The sequence below is a fragment of the Pipra filicauda genome, unplaced genomic scaffold (genome assembly GCF_003945595.2).
Source record: "Pipra filicauda isolate LSUMZ 115617 unplaced genomic scaffold, ASM394559v2 scaffold147_size4022426_pilon, whole genome shotgun sequence".
Taxonomy (NCBI): domain Eukaryota; kingdom Metazoa; phylum Chordata; class Aves; order Passeriformes; family Pipridae; genus Pipra; species Pipra filicauda.
The window spans coordinates 3,570,274-3,583,629 of NW_024103962.1; positions in this window are offsets into that span (position 1 = coordinate 3,570,274).

A 13,356-nucleotide genomic window follows, 5' to 3' on the forward strand; every position below is an offset into this window, starting at 1 on the left:
ACTGTAACTTTAGAGAATTTGGCTATAAATCATGGGTTTAAATTTATCTCAGCACATTTAGATATCAGTGGCTGTCTTTAGGTCTTTAATTTAAAACTTTGAAGTTGTTAATTTGGACTCATTAGTTGAAGTGTCACAGTATACAGTTTGCAGAGAGTATTTGGAAAATTTGAAAATGTTGAGTTAATATTACTTGCCAATTTAGAGGAATTGAAATGCTTTCAAGGCAGGTGCTGAAGTGTTTGCTAATACTAAAAAGTATTGATAAATGCAAAGATCTTATTTCTCATCATTTTAATTGTGTTTAAAGATGACACTGTTGTATCAACTACTCTGTAACAAATTCTAACAGATTTACTGTGAAGAATAATAAATTGCTTCCTTTATTCAGAAGGACAAGAACAGACTGGGTTATATGTATATACTTGCTGATGGCAGGATGCTGAACTAGATGGACTGCAGTTCTGATACAAAGGAACAATCACATTTTTACATATGTCACTAAAAAGTTACAGAAAGCTCAGCTTCAGGAGCAGTATTCATATCCTCAGTGACTTATACTGGCTCTGTAGTTATCCCCTGAATCATGCTTCGTACATCCTCATATGGGGTTTTATTTTTTGGCATTTAGGAACAGACACATCGCTGTTCCTGCTATCCTTATGCTAGAGGCTTTATGACTAGATGGAGCAGAGCTGTTTTATTGGCTTTTGGCCACCGGGAGCTTTTTGCCTACTCTGGAGAAATTTCCAGTTTCCTCTCATCCAGTGCTTTGCCCTCCCGTGTCACTGTTGTGGCCACAGTTGTGGCTGATCGTGACTTGCTTTGTGACACCTGACACTGATTATGCCTCCCCAGTGCTGAAGGTGCTGCAGTAAAGCTTCCTGGCAGCCCCGCCAAGTGCACAGCATGCCCCTGACATGACATAAAGAAAAGGAGAAGTTCCCAATCTTTTTTTTCTGCTCTTCAACCATCAGTCTGTTATTTCTATCTGGTGCAGCTGCTGCAGGAAGAGGCAGTATTACCTTTGTGGACTGTGGAAACTTGTAGCTGACTGCTGTGAGCCAGCAGGTTTCAAATGTGAACTGCAGTTCCTTGCAAAGATCTTATGTTCAAGATGGTCACCTTTGACCTACCACATGGCACATCAGTGATGGTTTACAGTTCTGTGGGTTGAAAAATGGAAAATTGAAATAATAGTATAATAGTAAATAGCATGACAATTTAATGGGATGGAATAATTCTCTTGTTGAAGTCCTAATAAAATAAATTATAGACTTATTCATGGAGTTCATTCATGTAACACTGTAGTTTCAGCAACTGTTCTGAACACTTTTTATATCTGATAATGCATTATACCTGACAAAAAGAGGGAAAATTCAGCAATTCCTCACTGTATAGAACAGAAGCTGGTTTCAAAATTTCTTGCTTTGTCAGGTAATAACATTTCAATGTCACATCATGTAGAAGAAGTCAAAGCATGTGCATGAACAGAGGAAATCAAGTCCAGTAAAGGAAAAAATATCTAAAACTCAGGGGAAGGGAGACAGCAATTACTAATTGCTCAGGTTAAATATTCTTTTCTGTGCTCTTTCATACTTTCAATTTATTTTTTTAAGGTACATTCTTAATTTTAAATTAATGTAGTTCACACATGTCTTGACATTCCTTGGCATCTAAGCACTAGGATAAAATTAACAGAATATGTTATGCGAAGGCCTGTTAATTAAGAGTGCATTTGCTCTGTCTTTTTCTTTTTTTTCCCACTGGGCATTAGTTCCAGTTTCAGCCTTTATAGGCAAGAGGAGACCAAGTAGTAAATAAAACGTGCAAGACTGGTAGAGTTAGGGTTTGTTCTGTTTGTAGGTCATTGGCCCTGATGCAACCTGTGGCTTTGTCTTGCCAAAACAATGCAGACAAACTGTCAGCCAAGCTATACTAACAGAAGAAACTGAGTCTGAACAGTTTTTTTCGAATTTATAACTTATAAGTATATAGTATTATTTATATGAAGGCTGTAAAGTGGCAAAACACTTTACCAGTGCTGCCCTGAGTCTGACTAGAAGTTCATTTAGTCAAATATGTCTCCAATGCTGGGCATAAGCAGATGCTTGGGAAAGCAGAAGAACAGGACAAGATCACAATACTTTCCCATAACAGTCTCCCCCCTCCATTTTTCCTTTCTCAGCCCACTGGGGGAAAATGCCCTTCAATCTTTGGCTAACCAGTGTGGTGGACACACAAGCCTCAGAGTTTTCCAACAGCACCCATCTCATGTTTCAATGCTTATTTGTACTTAGCTTGTTTCTCATGACTTGCTGGCTGTGCTGTGTTAGTTTTTAAATGTGGCAGATCAAGACTCATTTTGTGAGGCACATGTCTGCACAGAGTGAAGGACAACTATTGCCCTGAGAAACTTTCAACCTCTGCTTTAACTAGACAAGACAGATTGGAAGGGGAAAAGGTACACATCATGGTCTTTGATGCTCTAAGTTAGGCACTAATTATAAATATATTCCTGAAGTCTGACAGTGCATTGCTGCAGAGTCACGACAGCAGAACCCTTCATAGCAATTTGAAGTTCAAGGAAATTTCCACTGTCTCAGCACTCGACCTTCTTCACAGGGAACAGAGAGAAAACATTTGCTTGCTCTGGGGGAGAGCAGAGCATGCTGCTGGAGTAGGCTGCACATCCTTGGCTGGATGCTGCCACAAACCTCCCAGTCAGTAGAGAAAGGGATACTCTGAGGTGTAGACCATGTCCAAGGTGATTCTTGGGCATTGGTAGAAGGGAGAGACTGTATTGCATCCATCCTGCGAAAGTTAGTGTTCTCTCTGGTAAAGAGAAGGTTTTTGGAAGGAATAGGGTGGGTAGAAGTGATTTCAGGGCTTGAATTTTCAAAGGAGTCTAAAATAACTGAAGTAAAGTGCCAGTAGCCGGTTCATATCCAACAGCAGAGACAGAATAGATTTATTTACAGCTTGCTTTTACCTGCCCAGGATGGGGCCATATTTCTTGTTGATAAATGTGAAGTGCTTCACTTACAGTGTGCTTATTTTAGAAACCCAAAAAAAAGTTCCTGCCTTTATTAAAATACGTACTTCACTGTGTTGCCCACTGAAATGCATGAGCTTCCACAGCATGGGTGCATACTTGAGAGGTAGCTCAGTTACTTTCTCAGGCAATTATGTAATTTGTTCTTCATCAACTACAGTTTATATTAATGAATAGACTCCTTGCTGTCAAGTTCTTTCATTTGGATGCCATGTAAATTATAACAATTTGTAGATGAGCTCTGGCCCATGAGAAGCCCAATAAGAGTGATTCTTTATCCTGCAGGGCAAGAGTATAGGCTAATCAGTATTTGAGCAGCCCTCAGCTGTTTAATTGAGATAAAAGGACTGATACAATTATAGTGCTCCTTCTATTTATTTCAGAATCATAGAATCATAGAATCATAGAATCGATTGGGTTGGAAAAGACCTCCGAGATCATCGAGTCCAACCCTTGGTCCAAATCCAGTCCATTTACTAGATCATGGCACTCAGTGCCACGTCCAATCTGCGTTTAAAAATCTCCAGGGACGGTGAATCCACCACCTCTCTGGGCAGCCAATTCCAATGCCTGATTACTCTCTCTGTAAAGAATTTTCTCCTGATATCCAACTTAAATTTCCCCTGGCGGAGCTTAAGCCCGTGCCCCCTTGTCCTATTGCTGAGTGCCTGAGAGAAGAGCCCAACCCCCACCTGGCTAGAACTTCCCTTCAGGTAGTTATAGACGGTGATGAGGTCACCTCTGAGCCTCCTCTTCTCCAGGCTAAACAACCCCAGCTCCCTCAACCTCTCCCCATAGGACTTATGCTCCAGTCCCTTCACCAGCCTTGTTGCTCTTCTCTGGACCCGCTCCAGCACCTCAATATCCTTTCTGAACTGAGGAGCCCAGAACTGAACACAATACTCAAGGTGTGGCCTCACCAACGCAGAGTACAGGGGAAGGATCACTTCCCTGGTCCTGCTGGCCACGCTATTTTTGAAATCTTGAAAGTCTTACTAGGAAATTATGAATCTGTCCTGGATGAGAAGAAATAATTGATCTATATGCAGCTACCCAGAAATAACGTGCAGAAGTGAGTGAAAATGTCTGAGGTCTTATAAAAAGAAAGACAACCTCCTTAAATACACCATTAGTTAAGCCATGTTCTGTTTTGTCAATGACAAGAGATAAAGAATAAAGAGCAGAGCCATAATTTTTCCACGTGCTTTTATGGTTATCTTATTATTTGTCTTCTGTTCTTATTTTTCTGCCTGTACATATACTCAAACTGTAACATCTCCCTTTTACATCAAAGAAATTCAATGAAGGACTGCCTTGATCTTTCCTGCTTTCATCTGTCTCTCATTGCCTCTCCATGTTTTCTCTGTAGCTACAAGTGGATACCACCCAGTGACAGCAAAGGCATTTGAAAAGGAGTGTCTTTGCTCCCTTGAGGGGGCCTTGCAGCTGACAAGTACACTGCTAAAACTGGATCCGGCTGATCAGCTGGAGAATGGCCTGGGTTTGGGTTCATGCTTATCTTCATAGGGGCTCTCTAGGGTATCACTTATGTAAGCTCTAACAGTTCCTTAATTTGCCTCCAGCTCTTAATAGTTAATCATGTTGTTGAAGATATCATTAAATACCACAAATACAAATATCAGAGTGTTCATCCCATACAAGTATGAGAAGCTCTAGTAGAGGCAGTTGAGTGACAGAACTATTCCATAGGAAGGTCCAAAATTAAGGAAAATAAATAGTGCCTTATTAGAATGTGTATTAATTGAATCTGGAGGCTCTGTCTGGTAGGTTCCCAAATCCCAGGGCTTTCACATTTTTTAGCTATTTGAGTGAGTCCCAAGAAGCCCAGGGGAGGGTCTCCCAGGGCTTCAGAACTCAGAGTCTGGGCATAAGATGAGTTCTTAAAGGTCTCAGGTTTCTTCCTGCTCAATGGGAAGGCCAAATGTGCTGTGTAGCTTTTGGGTTCACAAGAGTGAGAGGATGGCCCTGCTACTTCCACAAAGTTGGTGGATCTGGAAACAAGCAGGTGTTGGATTGGCAAACAGAGGGGAGGCCATATGGTGTGACTGCTTTGAAGCCGTAAGTCCTGGGAGCCCCTGCTTTCCTGCAGCTGGCAGGATTCCCTGCAGGCCTTATTTGTGAATTTCAGTGAAATCTTTTTCTTTGCTGCAAAATATTTCTGTTTTGGCAAACTAACAAATTATGCCCACAAAAATCCTGTTTTTCTACAAATGTTCTGTCCAGCTTTAAAGTACTGCAGAAACAATAGTCCAGTTGGATTTGTTTTTATATTCTGGATTAAGTTTGCAAATACTGGTTCCATATCTGATGCCTGACAAGGGACTCAGGCTTCTGCAGGTATTGAGATGTGGACCCAGAGTATGCCAGTCCACTGGGAAATTAATGCGGATTTTAGGATGCTGACAAATAATGCATAACTATTAATCAGGTCTGAACACCAAACCCCATATACATATCTGAGGCACTATAGTTCTGTATTCCTGTGTGGATGAAGGTCCATTCCTTTTTACCCTAACTTACTCTATTAATAGAAAAGCCCTATTTCAAGAATAAATTCCATTGCTTAATATGTATGATCAAAACTGTTTGTGTTTCAGAACCATTCTAAATTTTCCATAATCACGTCAATGGGAACAGCCTCATGTATGGCCAATTTTCAACCCACCATAGTATGTGGTGATAAATCCTAAAGTTTGACCGTGTGAATGAGGATATTTTGTCAATGGTGAATAACAGCACAGGAGACTAGACTGACATTGGAACCTTCTTAAAAACATCACTTGTCACTAACTTTTGTACTGGGAGCCAAATCTTTCAACACACAAAAGCCCTCAAATCTTGGAGTTGATGCTGCTCCAAGCAGCTTACTGGAGGCAAGTACAAAGCTACAGAATCAAACCCCTTGTTTTTGGAGAATGATCCTCTCACTAAGCATACTGCTTAGCTGTATGCTTTAATCTATTCCACTGTATATCATTCAAAATATTCAAAAAAGTCTGTCTTATGTCTTCTGTGAATGCCAGTAGCAATGTCAGATTGTATCTGTGCATTGTTATCAGTTAAAATGCAAAAAAGCATCTCTTTTTTCTCTAACTTCCATTTGGCACTTTACTGTCACCTTTTTAGGTGTGCTGTGGTTTATATTCAATGGGTACAGCTCCCCGTGAAGTATTTTAGTATCTATCTCTCTGGTATAAGAAAGACCTGGGTTTTTTCCATATCATTTACAGACTGGATTTCCTGTTAAAAGAACTGTGCATTGATGTAAAAAAGCAAAGTATAACACTAACCAATTGAATTTATTTATTATAATCCAGTGAAATTAAATCAGCTACGGAAACTAAGCAACGCTTCTTCTCATTAGAATGAAAATTCCACATATTAGATATTTTGATAAAGTTGAAAGTAGATGTCCTGAGGTTTAGGCTCTGATCTGATAATCAGAAAATCAAGTTGCACTTCTCTGCCATTAAATCTTTTCATTGTATTACAATGGACAAAACAACCTTTTTTGGTCTCTAAAATGAAGACAATGCTTTCCCCCTCCCTCCCCCCAAATGCTAGTTATCTGGTTTGTAAAAGTTATAAACTTTTTGGGTCTGTTAATGAGTGCTTGACTATTTGTATAGAGCTTGGGACAGTGATCTGATTGAGACTTCAGGAAGTCACCAGAGTTCAAACAACAGCAGCAACATTATTGCGTGAGTCAACTGCTGTAAAAAATGCTCCTGTAACGGACTAGGTAGTTAAAGATCTGCCATTATTGTGACTTTGTTCCATCACAACAACTGTTTAGTGCCTGCATCATGTGTTACACATAGCACACACTTATTAAATTAAATGTACTTTGCTCAAACAATTACAATTTTTGATACATGTTTGTTCCATTTTATCTGTTCTCAGAGCAGTTTCCCACTGATGTTTTTCTGCTTCAAATCATAGTGGGGTAAGTGTTGAGCTACAATGGAAGGATTGGACACAAGAAGATAAAGAATTACTCTCTGTTCTAAAGTTGCACATGATTAAGAGCTCTTTTCAATATAATATCCTTCTATCTGTCATGCCTTTCACAGATGTTTGACATAAAAAAAAAAAGAAAAAGCTAAAAGAAGTAAAGATTAAGCCAGGGATGATTTATATTTCAAAATAAATTAAAGAATCCAAATTATTATTAGTAATATACAGTGAGATGAAGTTAGACTAGTTTGCTTTTAAATCTTTAAATTTTTACGTTCTCTGTGGTAACCAGTGACAGGACTTGAGGGAATGGCCTGAAGTTGTGTCAGGGGAGGTTTAGGTTGGATATTAGAAAGATGTTCTTCACCCAGAGGGTGGTTGGGCACTGGAACAGGTTCCCCAGGGAAGTGATCACAGCACCAAGCCTGACAGAGTTCAAGAAGTGTTTGAACAATACTCTTGGGCACACAGTGTGACTTTTGGGGATGGTCCTGTATAGGGCTAAGGGTTGGACTCAGTGATGGGGGGAACTTGTGGGTCCCTTCCAACTTGGTGTATTCTGTGATTCTGTGATTCTTTAGCCAGTATATATGAAGCTATGATTAACTTCCACTATTTTCCAAAACATGACTAAAACTGCTTAAGGAATCTATATAAATAAATAACATTTAAAAAAATAACCAAATGTTTTGATGTGTTACCTTGGATTTGAGAGCAGTAACTTCCTTTGCCCATATCCTGTTGTGACCACAGAAGGACGTTTTCAAAAGACACCAAAAAAAAAAAAAAAGAAGAAAAAATCTGACCTTTTGATTATTTTATTAACTTAAGGACCCATGACAATTAGAAATATGAGCACAGAAGAAAAGCAATAAAGTTTACTCAGCACCCATTTATTTCATAGTGTTTTTATTTTGAGTCTAAGGTGGCAGAATCTGATACAAAAAAAAAAGCACTGCTCATAATCATTCCAGATTCTGTTTTCTCAGAACATTGTTATAATGCTCTCTGTCACCTGCATCCTTTATCTTTATGAAGTCTCTCCCAGACAGGTGATTTTACCAAAACCTAAGCTCCCAGTGAGGCCTGAATTTCAGAATGAGTTGGAAGTGCACTCTGAAAAAACAGCCTCTTTTTCAAGTGTCACCAAATAAAGATCCAAAACCCGTAATCAGTTCTAAAGTCTATGCTCTCAGGTTTTGGTTATAGGTATAAACACATGGTTTGTGAACTTGCAGCAGTGTCTTTGAAACCAAAAGTTATTCTGAAATACATATACGAGAACAAAAGTAAAGATTTCATTGTTTGAGAGTCAGACACTCCTGGTTTCTCCCCCAAATTACAACATTGCCTTGAAACCAAAGGAAGAATTGTATTGATTTTTCTAGTTCTGATGGCACTCGGTATGTCCTTTGACATTCAGGATCATCTCTTAGGAGACATTTCCTTTACAACTGTCAAATCTAATCGGGCAAATCTAAGCTCACAATCAAGCAACTTCTGCTGCCAGACAACCCTTTGGAGTATAAAGCTACTGAACTTTAGGTTCCTGTATGCCAGTTGACTTATCTGTTTAAGAAGCATGGACTTCCAAGTGTGGGGTTTAAAGTGGTAAGATTTATCTGGTGAAGATTATGTACACACATTACAGTGGTGACTAGCTGGCTTCATGTTAACCAGTATTAGGTTTAAGATGAATCAAAATAAGTTTTTAAACTGATGAAAGTTTATTTAAATTATAGTTCAAATTATTGCTGGCACTTTTGCATATAGACGAATCATTTCACTAAGTTAAAAGTAAGTTAAAAATGAGGACTGACATTTAGTCTCCATGATCAGACTTGCAAATTAAGGTACCACCTTATTCTTGATTTTAGTGGGAGTTAGGAACATGATTGTGTTGAAAACCATACCATTGGATTGGTAGGGACTGAAATCTTCATTCCTATGAATCTGTGTCTGTTTGAATCCTGTGAACCCATGTGGCTTTGGAAATTGAGACTAGGGTCTTTCAGCTGTTAAATTTTACCTGTTGGCTGTAAAATTTACCCTGTTACTCATGTGAGATGAATTCATCTATTAGCAGTGGGACATATCTTCGTAAAATTGGTGGAATTCTGTGTATGGGAATTTGTCTTCTTGCAACTTGCCCTTAATTTGAAATGAGAGAAGGCTTGTTTGCTTTCTTTGTTGTGTTGAGTCTGGCTTTTCTAGGTTTGGCTACTATTATGTGACCCTATCCTATTTTGTAGGGTATCTTTAGAAAATATTCAACATTGTGCTTTTTTTCCCCACTGCTTCCCTTGGGTATGAGCAGCACAGTAACATACTGAGCCACTCCTTCTTTTGCCTTGAAGATTTATGTTTAGCAGAGATGATCTTTCAGATTGCAAAATATGTGACCTTTGCACAATGCCATGGCTCATTTTTGTGGCCTGTAGAAAATTGCCCTGTTAATGCTGTTGTAGTAGAGTATTTTCTCTCAAAATATCTGGTCAAAAGGGTCCCACTAATTGGTAGGGATTAAAACAAACAGAAGTGATCTGGCAGGGAAAGTAAACTCAAAAGTGCCAGCCTGTTCATACCTGTATCGGTTGTAGTGTGGCATTCTGGCCAGGAGGTGACTGTTCTGTAATCCCCATAGGACCGTGCTATTATTGATACATAACAAATACATTTTCCTTCCCTACCAGGGGTCCCAGATAGCCATGGTGCCTACCTACTCCTTGATGGGACCTTTCAGAGGACACATGAGTCTCAAAAGTAGCCGTAAGTATTCAAATTATTACTTGAAAGGTGCCCAAGTGCTCCAATTTTGAACTAACAGCTTGACTATAAAGAGATTATTAAAAATATGTATTTTATTATTGAAACAGTATAAAGTAGATAAGTCTCGGTATAAAGTAGATAAGTCTTTCTAATAGCTGCTATTACAAAAATCTTAGCTCTCTAGTTTAGCCAAGCAGCTTTCCTGGTCAGGATCTTTGTTGAGCACCTGTAGAAGAACTGTTGGAAAGCTGTTCTGCCTAAAACTTCCCTTTTCAGAAATGCTGTTCCACTATACCTTCTTCAGGTCCAATATAGTTTCAGTCCTTAATTAAATGCTGGCAAACACACCACCACTACTACCTGGTACCACCGCCCACCATTTTTGTCCTTGTTGCCCTTCTTCTGTCCCTTGATGAAGCCCAGCTGCAATCAGAGGCATTTCACTCTCTTCAAATAGGCACCTCTGCATTTCAGAGCCTAGAGGGTATTGTCCTACCATCCTCCTCTTCCCACCTTTTCAATAGAACCCCCATGAGGAGGACACCTACTGTGTCCTCACCTCAGCAGCCTGTCATGTTGGTTTCCTCTAGAAGTGATATATATGTATTTTCCGAAGGGAACGGAAGCAGAGAAACCTCTGTTCGATGCTTAAAGCATAAGCCAGAGCTCAATGCCTGCCAGTTCTTCCTGTAGCTGAAAATAGGCAGAAATTCTTAGCCAGGAGGGGAGCAGCTTGAGATGACTATGCTACTGAACCGAAGTAAGAGGAGTTGCAAAACATTTGTCAGCCAGTCACTGGGTCACTTTGCTTCGAGACTTTCACAGTGGTTACTCTGTTACCTGCATGGTGGGCAGGTGTTCTACCTTGTTAAGCATGAGACAAACACTGAGCAAAGAGATGGCCCCTCTCCCCTCCAAATTTAGGGTCTAAATACAAGATGAGGAAGTAGCCAGACACAAACAGATTGCAGGACCATAACTGTGAATTACTGCTAATGATAATTGCTAATGTCTTAGCTGTTAGCTAATTGCTAATATCTCAGTAATATACAAGATAGCTCTTTCCTTGCAGTACCAGTTTACTACAGGCAAAGCCAAGGATGTTGCAGAGATGGTTCCCACTTCCAATACTGTGAAGGGTAGATAAGAATTGGATATTTCCATGCTTTTGAGGCTTCAGTATCCCTGAACAGTTTTTTATTTGGTTGTAAGTCCATATTTTATTTGGTTATAAGTACATATGGCTTTGTCTCCATGTTGTAACACTTCCACTTGTAGGAATTAGCAATTCGGAATGTTATAAACTATTTGCAGTATAACAGCACTGCAGTTATACTCGTCTTTAAAAGAGTAAAATAATTGGCATGTTAGTGAGAACAGGCTTTTACTCCCATAAGGCAAAAAGTAACGGCTTTGAATCAGCAGTCTGATGAGGAGCAAAGTCACCTCTTGTGTTTTTCAAAAGCATATTTTGTTTTTCAGGAAAAGATGTGTTTTATCACTGTCATTGTGTATCAGTAAAACTTTAATACTGCTACAACTAGATTTATGATATGATGTTGTACCTCTAGACATGATATATTTTCAGGACATGATTTGCAGAAGTAATCTCTTGCAATTCAATCAGTGGAAACTAGGTAAATTAGTCACCATACAACTACACATTCAGGACCACAATAAATTGCTAAGAAAGTAATTTCAAAGTAGGAAATAAAAAAGAGTCACTACTGAGAGAGTTGTCACTCTTCTTTATTGCTCACTCCTGGGTCTTGGTTTCCTGGAGATCTTTCCTCATACGTAGAAGTAAGATGTAAATATCTTGAACGGACAATAGTCGTCAGAGTTTGGAAAGATTTTCAGAAGCAGGCAACGTTCTGTACGTAGAACTGTGCTTGTATATAGAAAATGCTGAAACTCTGAAACGTTGAAAGCTTAGATCAAGCATTTTGCTGAATGTTGCAGGTAAAAGAGATCTTTGTAAGGCAGCAGAAAATACAAAACTTGGATTCTGTGCAAATATGGGCTCAAGAATATTGCCTGTCATAACAGCACACAAAGGGCTGTTTCAATTTGACCTGATGTGTGTTTGCACCATCAACAGTGCCTTATAACAGGGCTACTTAAAATTCCCAGAAAATTTCTATTTCCCATTTCCCTCAATTTGAAGTTACTCAAAGAAAACATAAGAAAAATTTGTCTAAAAATATGAAATTTCCAGCGAGTTCAAATAAGATCACCCTCTCTAACAGTGGGAGATACTTAATTGGGCACCCCTTAAGTTTCACCATTTCATTTTTTTTATCCTTAAAGCCTTTTCTTTGAGAAAGGGATGTATTTTTTCAGGTTCTCTTTTCAGAGAGATTAAGACACGAGAACACAAAATGACTTACCAAAGTTCAACAGAAAGTCTCTGGCAAAGAAAATAATTTGCTTTTTTTTTTTCCCTTACATAGGAATAACCACAATGCTGCTTATTGCACAATGTTAGTAATTTTCTGGACACAGGATAGAGTTAGATTTTATGAGAGACAAAAATTAGATTAAACTACTAGTGCCTTGTATATCTTTAGCATTTCAAATTTGGGGTGGTTATTCATTTTAAGAAGAATGTTCTTTTTATAAATGGATTTTCCATCCCTTTTTAATCTTTGGATATTGTTTAGATTATCACTTCGTTTTTCTGTCATGCTGTCTTTTTCACTGCATATATTTAAATCAGCTTGTCACTGCCAATCAGGGAAGGATTTGGGGCATTTACCAAAATCTATTTTCTTTCCCTTAGTGACAAGAGCCTCTAGCTGTTGTGATTTAGGGCACTGCCATTCCTTGAACTCAGGAGGGCTGCCCCACTTTCCACCAGCTGGGAATGGTGCTGTATATTACTGAAGAGCTTGTTCCAGTTGCTTTTGCCAGCAGGAGGCTACAGAACAATTGGCAAAATTAATGAAAAAAAATTAAGTTTTAGAAGTTTTGGGGTGAACAACTACTGGTCTCAAGCACATAAAAGCTTTGAAACAGAATAGTACTGATTTTAACTATTTTATTTCTATAGCATAGTATGGACACCCATGAGTGGTTTCCCTGAATGAAATTGGACGTATGGTAAATGGTCATGATTAGAAAGTCTGTGAGCTTTGTATTTGTCTGCTTCAAGTATTGGATTCCATTGTGGTACCTGTACTACTCATGTTCAATTTAATTGAGACAAAAGGTAAATGCAGTTTGGTCATAATACTGCACCAAGTTCTCCATTGCTTTATAGCGAACATAGAATCGTTATTTCTGTTGATGTCTCTGCACCTCCTTACATCACAATGTGAGCGCTCTGGCTGTGCCAACATGTGTGATGAACAATCAAAGGGATGGTCCTGGAGCTGAAGTAACAGTACCTTTCTGCAGCTGGTCATGTTGGGATGTCCTGCTGCTCCTGGACAAACTGCTGAAATCAAGTCTTTATGTCAGTGCCCTTCTGGCAGGCTTTGAGTTACTTGTAGGAGCACATGAAGAAGTAATACTAAATGAAGCAACAAACCTAGCATCAGGTGTTCTGTCCT